General features: G+C 39.1%; 1 non-coding gene across 1 annotated transcript; it reads right to left on the bottom strand.

The window, feature by feature from the left end:
* Positions 1–9266: 9266 nt before the first annotated feature.
* Positions 9267–9339, bottom strand: TRNAG-UCC (transfer RNA glycine (anticodon UCC)). The gene has a single exon. It is a non-coding gene; the product is annotated as a tRNA-Gly (tRNA).
* Positions 9340–11831: the final 2492 nt, after the last annotated feature.

Raw genomic sequence — 11831 nt, 5'->3', positions numbered from 1 at the left:
ACTGAGCCTGCGCGTCCGGAGCCTGTGCTCCGCAACGGGAGAGGCCACAGCAGTGAGAGGCCCGTGTACCGCAAAAAAAAAACAAACAAAAAAAAACCAGCTATTTAAAAAATATTAAACTATATAAATCTACAGCGCAATGAATTACAAATAAAGTTAATAAGTACTTAAAACTCATCATTTCCTAATAATTTTACTACATTTCAGTATTATCTGTGCTCTTAAGGTTATTTAAATTTCTGATATCTGTATGGTAGAAATATTAGATAAAGGTAAATTCCTTTGCCTCTCTTCCCAACTCCACACTCAGTGATGTCATGTTGGTAGCTTGAAACCAGTCATAGTGGGAGTATTTACACTTTGGACACTAGCAAAAGTACCTTTATGGGATAAAAATGGCTGGGATCAGTGTTTTAAGTAATGGTGAGCTCAGAAGGTGTTGATTTGTTTGTTGTTCATTTATTTTGTAATGAATATCTTTTATTTTATTAGACATTTAAAATAGACTAAATATATATGATAGTTTAAAAAATGAATCATCTGGGGAAGCTTTATAAAGGAAAAAAAAAAACAACCACAAAACCAGTTGAATACAGTCCTACTCTACATGGCAACTGCTTTTAACTCTTAACTGTTTCTTCTGGTGGTTATTTTCATAGTTAGAAACAATACATTTTAAAGTTTAAGATGTACAGCAGAATGATTTTTAAAATTGAGATATAATTGACCTATAAAATTGGATAAGTTTATGGTGTACAACTTGTTGATTTGATACATTTATGTATTATAATAAAGTTACCACTGTGGTGTTAGCTAACACCTCCATCCTCACATAATTATCATTTCTATTTGGTGAGGACATTTTGCGATACAGTCTCTTAGCAACTTTGAAGTACACAACATAGTCTTGCTGACTATAACCTCCATGCTATGCACTAGATCTCCAGAACTCATTCATCTTGTAGTTGCAAGTTTGTACCCTTTGACCAACATGCAATATAAGAAACAATATTCTTAAAATGCATACCATAAAATGATTTCAGACACCAAGATACCAATCTTATATTGTATTTTTCTGCCCCAAAATGATTAAATAATTTTTACTTAAATTTTTTTTCAAATAGAAAATAATAATTTATATTGACTTCATTTTACTTAATATTTATAAATAATGATGATTTCATACACTTGTAAAACTATGTCCCTTCAAATCTACAAAACAAAGATTTACTACAGTGAGCACTTAAAATTCCACAAAGCCATCTCCATTTGCATTTGATTCTAGAATTTGATGTTGAAATTATTTTCTCTTGGAATTTTGAAGGCACTTCGCCTTTGTTGTCTAGTAGCCCATGTTGCTATTGGGATGTCTGCTTTCTTTTATCTTAGTATTTGATCTTTTCCTCTCTGGAAGTTTTTGGATCTCCTCTTTATTCCTAACATTCTAAAATTTCAAAACAATATCCCTTTGTGTGTTTATTTTCAATTTAATGCGCTGGACATTCATTACACCTTTCATTTTCCTTTAGCTTTGTTACCAGAGAATTTCTTGACTTTATCATCCAACCATGTTATTATCATTTTTTTTAATTTTAAGAACTGTATTTTTAAGTTTTTTGAAATGTGTTTCCAAATTACTTTGTTTTAAATGTATCATATCAACATTTATTGGATTGTAGTCTATATGCAGTCTAAGAATCTTTTTGTTATTATAGGTGACTTCTAACCATTTGTTCATTGATGTGACATATATATTCAGTCTTAAATTTACCTTTTTATTTAATGTTATGCTCTTTGCTTTTCATTCATTTTGTTTGGGCACTTGATGGGATTCTTCAAGCTGCAAATCAGAGCCTCATAGACAAATACAGCATGGTACTGGAGTTTGTTAATTTCATAACCTAAGGACTGAATCATCTTTTATTGCTCTAGACCTTTCCCAGCTACAGAATAATGCTGAGTTTATGTTATATATGTAATAGATATTGTCTGTTTGACATTCTACAGTGTATTTACTATATAGAGCTTGTCAGTGACCAAATTTATTTAATACCCTCCAGTGCTTAGTGTTATTGGGCTTTATAAAAATTATTTATTGAATGACTAAGTGGTAAGATTAACCTATCCGGAGAATAATTTTTAAAAAAATAACTTGTTTTCTCCAGATTAATTTTTATTTGTGCACTATATGGTGCAAATATGTCAGAAAACCCAAACATGATCTATAGGATAGGAGAAAGACAGTTGTGAGCACTTCTTGGGTTACAGAGTTTTGAAAGAAGCTGCAGTCCTCAGTATTATACTACTATTTTTCTCTGGGAATCCTCCAACTTGTAATAGAAGTCAGTAGGGGAAATTTTCCTTATAGAAACTTACTCTATGATCTAAGTCAATTGGGCCCATCTGTTCTATAAATAACACAATGCCTATAAAAAACAATAACAAAAATATCCATTACACTATTTTCATACTTATCACATTATTAGATCTCTTTTAAACAAGACAGGCATTCAAATAGTTAAATGACACGACGTAAAGTATAACCTAAGATTTTCCCAGTTTAGCCCCATTTTGTTTTTTTCTGGCTCCCTTTAATTAGCCTGGTGGAGTGAGTTCAAGATATTAAGTCTCATGTGAGCCTTGACCAAATTCCCATCTCATTATGTCCAAGTGTATCCAAGTTTCTCACAATTTTCTCCTTAAATGTAATGCATATCAAACTCTATAGAAAGGAGAGCTCTAAGATGATTCAGATTTGGCTTTTCGTGAATCCAAAACGATATGCTCTGTAGAGTTTATTAAGGCTTCTTATGTGAAAGTTGATTAGCACTTGTAACTAACTAGGCAGTTTCTGGGCAAAGTCCCACTTAATTTGGCTCCAGGATCAATCTAGAAAATTCTCTCTCTCTCTCTCTCTTTTTAATCCCTTATTTCCTTCTTTCACATTTCCTTCCTTCTTTCATGTTTAGATGAGAAGGAACCTGTCTTAGTCCCTGACAATATTTCCATTAGCCTTTCCTGGTTCTCCTGACATTTGACATAGTCTGATGAGCAGTAGTGAGAGGCAGAGAAGTTCGCCAGAAGATTAAGAGTGAGGACAGTGGGGTTGGTGTGTGCCAGTTCCCAAAAGAATCATCAATAGCCCGTGCCAGTCCTGGCACACAGTTTATTAGGAATTTAAATGGACATTTCAATCTTGAGATTGCCATCTGGTTCTAACAATAGACTAAAAGAGTTCTGAGAAGACCACATAGCTGACAGCCCTGTCTGCCTTCCTTCTTTCCCTCGGAGCACCACTCTGTGCCAGACACCGTTCTGGTGAACAAAACACATAGGAGGGGGCTTCCCTGGTGGCGCAGTGGTTGAGAGTCCGCCTGCCGATGCAGGGGACGCGGGTTCATGTCCCGGTCCGGGAAGATCCCACATGCCGCGGAGCGGCTGGGCCCGTGAGCCATGGCCGCTGAGCCTGCGCGTCCGGAGCCTGTGCTCCGCAACGGGAGAGGCCACAGCAGTGAGAGGCCCACGTACCACAAAAAAAAAACAAAACAAAAAAAAACACAACAAAAAAAACAAACACATAGGAGGAAACTGACAAAGAAACAATATACACACTAGGCAATTTACTTATCTAGGATCTTAGACGGTGACAAGTACCGGGAAGAAAAGTAAAGCAGGGAAGGTCACAGGGAGAGCTGGAAACGGGGATTGAAATTATAGGCTCTACCCAAATCTACTGAACCAGAATATTCAACGGTTTGAGGAGCAGGTATCTGAATTATGAACAAGCTCCCCATGGGCTCATTTTGCATTCCAAAGTTTGAGCATCACGGATCTAAATAAAATTCCTTGTGTTGCACTATATGTCATAAGAAAGAACAAACATTCTTCTCCAAAAGTTTCATAGATTTTGTTGCTTATTGAAGCTTTCTTCATTTGCTTTTCCTCTGAACAATTAATTATTGAAAATTTCAGCATACTCATGCTCTTTTTTTTTTTTTTTTTGCGGTACGCGGGTGTCTCACTGTTGTGGCCTCTCCCGTTGTGGAGCACAGGCTCCGGACGCGCAGGCTCAGCGGCCATGGCTCACGGGCCCAGCCGCTCCGCGGCATGTGGGATCTTCCCGGACCGGGGCACGAACCCGCGTCCCCTGCATCGGCAGGCGGACTCTCAACCACTGTGCCACCAGGGAAGCCCCCTCATGCTCTTTTCCATGGCTCTTATGCTGATCTCTGAAGGTTGGCTTTCAGAGGAGATGGTGAAGGTAAGAACACCAGAAATCTCTGTCTATAGGTAAGACGCACTGATTGGTTTCAATAAAATAACCCAGCGAAGATGATACTTAGACAATAATGAGTTATCGTAACAAAATACTTAACTGTCATATTACTTTATTCAATTACATAGAAGTGCTTTTGTTTGGACTTGAGGATGCAATTCAATTTCCTTTTGCTAAAAACATGCATGGTCCTAAGTTTTTATTATCTTTATCTATGGAAACAGGCTACTCTGGATGACTCTAACATCATATGACCTGTTACATTTGGACAGCCCAATAAATCGTGATGAACTTTGTCCAGTGTTCTTATTAGTGAAAGATTAAAAACTGAGATATAAAGTAAATGCTTTAATAAGTAACACCTGCTCTTCAGAGGCAGTGGGATATTAGGGTTTGCTGTACGGAAATGCAGTGGAGGCATAGTTCTTTCCTTTCAGCTTCCCGAAGCAACCTCAGGTTTCTGTCTTAGTGGATCCTAGTGTCCTCACATGAGCTGGATGTTTGTGCAGGACACAAGGAAATGCTTTTCTCCTGACCTTTATCTGAGCCATGGGAAATAGGATAAAATGAGGACAGGAAATGAGTAGAACATTTCCCATTCATTGTACAGTGAGAGTGAGTTATTAGTTTAACTCTTTTTCTAAAAAAATGTTACAGAACACCAATATTGTTGTATATTTTAAGCATACAACTTGAATACACTCCAATTTAACTTTGGTTCCAAGCAAAGAGGCCATACTGGGATTTTAACTGATGAAGTAAACATATTCTCTTTTCTCTCTAGAGAGCCTGGTCCTTTACTGAATGATTCTTAACTTTGAATTTGCTGGTATTTTGTTTCAGAGCTTGAGAAGTTAAATAAATGAGAGGCGTCTTGCTAATCGCTGAAAAAAATCTGGCGTTAGGTTTAGAAAACCTGATTTTGAATTCATATTACTACTAATTACCTCTGTAGCCTTCATTTTTCATTGGCAAAAATTGGAGTAATATGTAAATCCTAGGACTGTTGAGAGGATTAAATAAAATAACATGCAAAGGCAGCTGGCATAGTACCTAGCATATAGGATAAGCTCAATTGACGCTAGTTCATATAACATGATACAACATGGCAGGAGGTTTCATTCAATAATCAATGCATATCATTCAGTTGGTAAAGCTTTCTATACCTGCCTGTAGGAGGACTTTCATATGGGAAATGGTAGGGAATTTAGTATCAATTATTTTAGCAGAAATTTTACACTTGCTGGTAACTTTTGAAAGCTGCAACTGCTGGACATAATCATGCCAACTAAATGCGAAGAACTCTGGGGCAACATGCCATAAAATAGCATCCATGCATTTTAATAATTCTCTTCATAAAGGGAAGATCCGCTTCAAAAGACAACCCCAAGGCTCTGTATGCTTGATTCTGTTGGTTCCCAAGAGAAAAGGAAACGCTGCGCAGTGTGTGCGGGTAGGTAGTGGAAGAGGCTGGTGTGTGTGTGTGTGAGTGGAGGGGGTGGAGTGTTTTATCAGGACTCTGGGTTTAAAGGTTTATAAATATGGGGAGAACTAGAGCAATATCACAATGCTGACCATGAGAATGTAACTGCTCTGCATTAACTCACTTCTTCAAGTCTGGGAGCCTGTTTAGCAACTTGGGACCCTGCCCTAGACAGGAGGATTGCTGTCATTACATCCTTCTAGTCTCTGGCTGCCAGAGTACGTATGGCAGCAGCAATGAAGTTTATCTCCATCCTTAAAAAGGCGAGCCTTAACAGCTGTAGTCAGGACTTCTAGACAACATAGAATAGATATGGTGCCTTTGCTTTTCCTCCTTATTTGGGAAATATACTTGATCCTGTGACAGAACACTCGCCTGCTTGTGAGGCAGAAAAATGAAATGCTCGCCTTCCAGACCAACAGAACCTTGGTGTCGCTATTACTATCCAGCCGTGATGCACACCTTTCTAGTCTACAGCTTGCTAAGCTTGGCACCGCACGTTAGACTAAGAAGACAGAGAGTTTGTAGTGTAAGGTCAATTTACAAATTGTTTTCTTGTACAAAGGACAGTCTCAGAGGGTCTTTCATAAAATACAATTCCTTTTTTTTAAAGTCCTATGTTTGCACAGACTTGAGCCAGCAAACCTCTTTTGCAATTAGTCTTTACTTATTAAACATTTCATCAACTCTTTCCAATGTGAGGATATAAACTTCAAAAGATTAGAAGTGGAAAATGAAGTAGTTCGATTCTAAAATAGTAAGATATTCCCAAATCAAATAATTTTTAAGACATCACTATTTTCTTTAGCCCATTAGTAAGACAGTGTTGTCCATTCAGATTTGGTTTTTAATTGCTCCTCAGGAGAAATGTTTGTTACAGTTGGAACCTTTTTCGGAAAATTTGCCCAAGGGGCTAGAATATAAACTTTCAGTGTCACAGAACCAGTTTGTCGTAAGGCATTTTTCCCTATACGGGAATATAGTCCTACTCAGTAAAGTGACTTATTTCAAAGCAATTCACTTACATTGTGCACAGGATAAGGCACTGTGGGAGGGGTGATGAAGAAGAGGGGAAAAGTACTAACATATTCCAAGGTCTGCAGGCTCTCAGACTTATTGAAGAAGGTATTGGGTAAATAGGATGCAATTAAATGGTAAAGCAAGGCCGCACTGCAGGGTTCCTGTGCCAGATGAATTGTATAGGCAGAAAGCGTTCTAGGAATGGAAGTCCAGCCAGCCAGATCAGGCTCATGATATGAGTAGAGTTTACATTACTCTCCCTGAGGCCTTTGGACGTTACTTAAAAGGAAAGAAGGAGGGACTGAAGAAGGATGGAATGAAGCAGGTGGAAAGTGGTGTGAGTTTTATAGACTTGAACCTGGGTAGCAACAGCTCTAGGGCTTGCAGATCCAAAATGCCATGGTGGAAGTTTTTCTTCAGCTAGGCTTAATGCTCCTGAGTCTTCCAGACACCTGATACAGTCCCTCATCTACCTAGATGGGGATATTTTTCCTTTAACTAAAGTCAAGTTGGTATAGGTGATGAACTGAATAGTCCAGTGACTTTGTTTCTCTGCCTCATACTATTAACAGGGTGAAATTAATAAGTCTGAATCAAGTCATGAAGGCAAGCCATATCGGGTCAGACAGACTTTATTTACTATCTCAGAGAGGATTTGGGGTGTAATGTAGACTCTGCCATTGATTACCATCCATATTTTCTCTTTCCACAGATGATGTTTATTACTGGAACCAAAGCACATACTGGAGACTTGTTTCTGGCACTCATTATGACAAAGTATTATAGTGTTTGGGGTGGATGTGGGGTTAGATCTAAGGATGACTTAAGTTAAAGAGAATTTGTAGAGCAAGCAGGGCAAATAAAATCTTCAATTTCAACCCTTTTCATTAAGGCTCCCTTCACCTTTAAGATTCTTTTTCAAAAACAAGTTTTCATTACAAACTAGGAAAATGATTCCTTGGCGTTTTTCTCCTGTGCCAACCATCTGGCAGTACTATTCTGGGTGACAGAAGCATATTTTCCCTATTATTTGTTAATGTTGGGGTCACATGTCACTATCTTCCAGCATTTTGGGGGATGCACCTGTGAAACAGCAGGGCTGATTCTCGTCTCCTCCCATCCCAGGCCTAAAAGCAAGTATGAGAAACCATACAGGGCAGTAGGATGTGAACTAGGCAAAGTCGTGCTCTGACAGAGCCCTTTAAAAGTAAACAAATCGGGCTTCCCTGGTGGCGCAGTGGTTGTGAATCTGCCTGCCAATGCAGGGGACACGGGTTCGAGCCCTGGTCTGGGAAGATCCCACATGCCGCGGAGCAACTGGGCCCGTGAGCCACAACTACTGAGCCTGCGCGTCTGGAGCTTGCGCTCCACAGCAAGAGAGGCCGCGACGGTGAGAGGCCCGCGCACCGCGATGAAGAGTGGGCCCCGCTCGCCGCAACTAGAGAAAGCCCACGCACAGAAATGAAGACCCAACACAGCCAAAAATAAATAAATAAATAAATAATTTAAAGTGACATGTCATTAAAAAAAAAAAAGTAAACAAATCAACCCAAGTTACTGTTAAGGTGCAATGGAAACCTCCCTCACTTCATCTCTTATTTAAAGAAGTTTCCTCAGACCAAATCTGGAAGAAATGCATCGTTTTCTTCAACTCTAGAGTCAGTGAAAAAAGATCTATGATTTGATCCATTTTACTGTTAGAAGTTAAAGCAGATCTATAGGGCTCATGGGATCTGAATAAACTCAAGATTCTGTGGCTCGAACACCTGTGGGTCTTTGAAGACTGCTACTGTGTGTGCCCTTCGACAAGGGGCCCTCTGCTCTTTAAGCTGTTGAAAGTTCATTCCTTTTGGCATCTGCATCTCTGGGCACAGGGACAAAACCAGGGGGCCCAAAACACTTTGTCAGCTGTTATGTATGGGGTGCCCTGACACCACATGCAACCATACATCTTTCCCGTGTGATTTAGCCATGCCACACAGCGGTTGGTGGCCGTTTCATAGACGAGGTGCGAGGGCACCTCACAGCCAGTTCTCAGTGATCTAAAGAGGCATCATTTCTATTTAACCTCTCCTGACTCTCCCTTCTCACTTGTTCTGCCCATAGCCCGGTGCTCCATTACATGGCTAGCCATCCTGCCTGGTGTTTTTGATAACAATTTATTGATTATTTATATGCCATTTAATACAAAATGTTTTTTGAGATGATTTTGCAATGCTCGAGATCCCTATAAAGGTGGCTTCTGCTGAAAGGAATGGGCAATAGTCCTTTTTTCCCATACTGATAGTACTTGCCTTCACCTCAACTCAGGAAAAGGCCACAGATTTTTTTAATAATGTAGGCGTACGTGCTGCAATAAACGTCATTCTGGAATAACAGAACAAGGTGACAATACTCCTAGTCACTAAATAGCAACCGAAATCAATGAGAAGTCCTTCTCAATAAGCTACCCTCCTACAGTAACGTAAAAGGCGTGTGGGATCCTAGCTCCCCAACCAGGGATCGAACCCGGGCCCCCTGCAGTGGAAGCGCAGAGTCCTGACCACTGGACCACCAGGGAAGTCCCCAGTAACATAAAACTTTTAAACAGAGAAGTCACTATCCCCCTAACAGAGTCTGAAATGCTTTGTGGTTGTCTTGCATTCCGAACTTTCCTTTAAATTCTTCTTATTTTAGACATGGTTTCTATTAGAAAACAGGCCTTTCCAATTTACATTCATATAGTACTTAGTCCATTGTTTTTGGATGGAATGTCCTATAAATATCAATTAAGTCCATCTCGTTTAATGTATCATTTAAAACTTGTGTTTCCTTATTTATTTTCATTTTGGATGATCTGTCTATTGGTGAAAGTGGGGTGTTAAAGTCCCCTACTAGTCCAGAGTATAATAAAGAAAATGTATTACTTTCCTCTGTTTAAATAAAGAGATTCTCCACCACATGAAGAAAACTGAATAGAATTCAGTGTTCTATTTGATTGAAATTTAAAAAATATATATGTATTAGAATTCAGAAAGAGGTTTCCTGCAAGTACATTCCATTGCCAAGTTCTAGACGTTTTACTTTGCTCACAAGATTTTGGGTCACCATAAGAGATTTGAAACAAGAAAAAACAAAGAAGAGAGAGAGAGAAAAAATATATCACTCAGTAAACTGTCGAAAGGAAAAGTCCATATTCCACATCTAGTTATGTGAAAAAACACCTATTTTCCCCTGTGGCCTGCTGAAACAAACTGTTGGGAACAGGACCTTGCCTTTGTATGAGGAAAATATACATTCCACACGTTAGGTAGAAGGTGAACATGGTAAACAATGTGTGTGGGGAAGAAGTGGGAAAGATTTTGCTGCTTCAGTAAGAAGGGGATACATGTCCACGCCACAGATTGGGGGTAGAGGGAGGGAAGTACAAAAACAAAGGAATTCCCTTAGTAAGAGGGGTAAGATGGGCACACAGGGTCAGAGGCATTCCTCGGATCTCTCTCTAAAGACACTTACTGACACACATAATGATGATGGATATGTTGACTCCATGAGCTGTGCTTCTTGGTGAGTTCAGTAAATGCAGCATTTCTGTGTGCATTTGCTGCTAAATTTCTGGAAAGTTTACATCCAGACATTAATGATCCATCACATAATCTGTCAGATCAATGGATTTATTTTTCAGTGACTTGCTAGATGATCCTGATTTAAGTCGTCTACCTAAAAATCCTATTCAAAGAGCCCGACAATTGAGATATAACCACTGCATCACTAAATGGCTTCATTAGTAGTCTCCATAGAGACAGCCTGGGAGACCCCTTTCCCTTTCTTTGCTTCCTTCTACTGGTACCTCTAAGCACTCTAGCCAGGCCGTCCAAGGATTGATCCTCTCTTGCAATGATACACCGTCAACAGACTCAAGGGGCTGTGATATCTCAAACCCTTACCTGTCCATTTTATATTAATAGCATATTAGAATTACTAGTAATTCTACATTATTAGTAATTTTAGTAATTACTAGTATTATTAATAACTTTAAATAGTATGTTAGAATTAAAGGTAGCAGGCATATTAGAATTATTAGTAATATATTACTAATATAAAAAAATATAATGTATATATTTTACTGAATATATTATACTTACTGAGACTAATCTAATATATTACTAATATAAACAGTAGTAATATATAAACGATAAATATCAGTAATAGACTAGTCATTCATTCAGTAAATAATTTTTGAATATTCATTTGTCAGACATTCTTTTAGATCTATAAACCAACTTAACAAAACAGACACAAATCCTTGTGAATGCAGAAGTTTCCATTCTACTGGGGGAAAAAATGAACAATAATCATAATAAATAAGTAAATTAAATAGCTGATGACTGCTATGGAAAAATAAAAAGTAGAGCAAGACAAGGGAAATCAGTAATGCTGAGGGGAAAGAGGCAATTTTAAATGAGGCAAGAATCACCGAAAAGTTGAGTCTGAGCAAGTCTTGAAGGAGAAGAAGGAATACCTGGGGGACAAAAGATCCAGGTAGTAGGACCAGCCAGTGCAAAGGCCGTAAGGCAAAGAGCTAGTTGGCGTGTTCAACACACAGCAAAGAGGCTACCGCAGCTGGCACGGAGGGGCCTGGGGAGAGCAAAAGAAGATGAGGTCAAGAACCAAAACACAATGGGTGCAGAGTGGGAAAGCTGATCATGAGTGCCCCATGGGACATTACAAGGATTGGGGCGTTTATTGTGAGTGAAATTGGAAGCCACAATAGGGTTTTTAAAAGGGGCGTGACGCGGTCTGATTTACATTTTAAAAGAATCGCCCTGGCTCCACGGGGATAGAGTATAAGGGGGAGAGAAGAGGGGCTGAAAGAGCAGTCAGGAGGCTGCTCAGAGAATCCAGTACAGGATGAGGTGGCCTGGACCTGGTAGTAGCAGTGACGGTGGTGAGAGCTATTCTGAAGTTACTGCCAACAGGATTTCCTTATGGATTTGATTACATCAGACCCTGCAGGACTCCTGAGTGGCATCCTTTGGGACCATTCCTCTAGTGCTATTTGGCTTTGGGTAT

Source organism: Physeter macrocephalus, chromosome 7 (assembly GCF_002837175.3).
Source record: "Physeter macrocephalus isolate SW-GA chromosome 7, ASM283717v5, whole genome shotgun sequence".
NCBI classification, from domain to species: domain Eukaryota; kingdom Metazoa; phylum Chordata; class Mammalia; order Artiodactyla; family Physeteridae; genus Physeter; species Physeter macrocephalus.
Note: the sequence above shows the minus strand (reverse complement) of the source record. Positions and strands in the feature narration are given on the sequence as shown.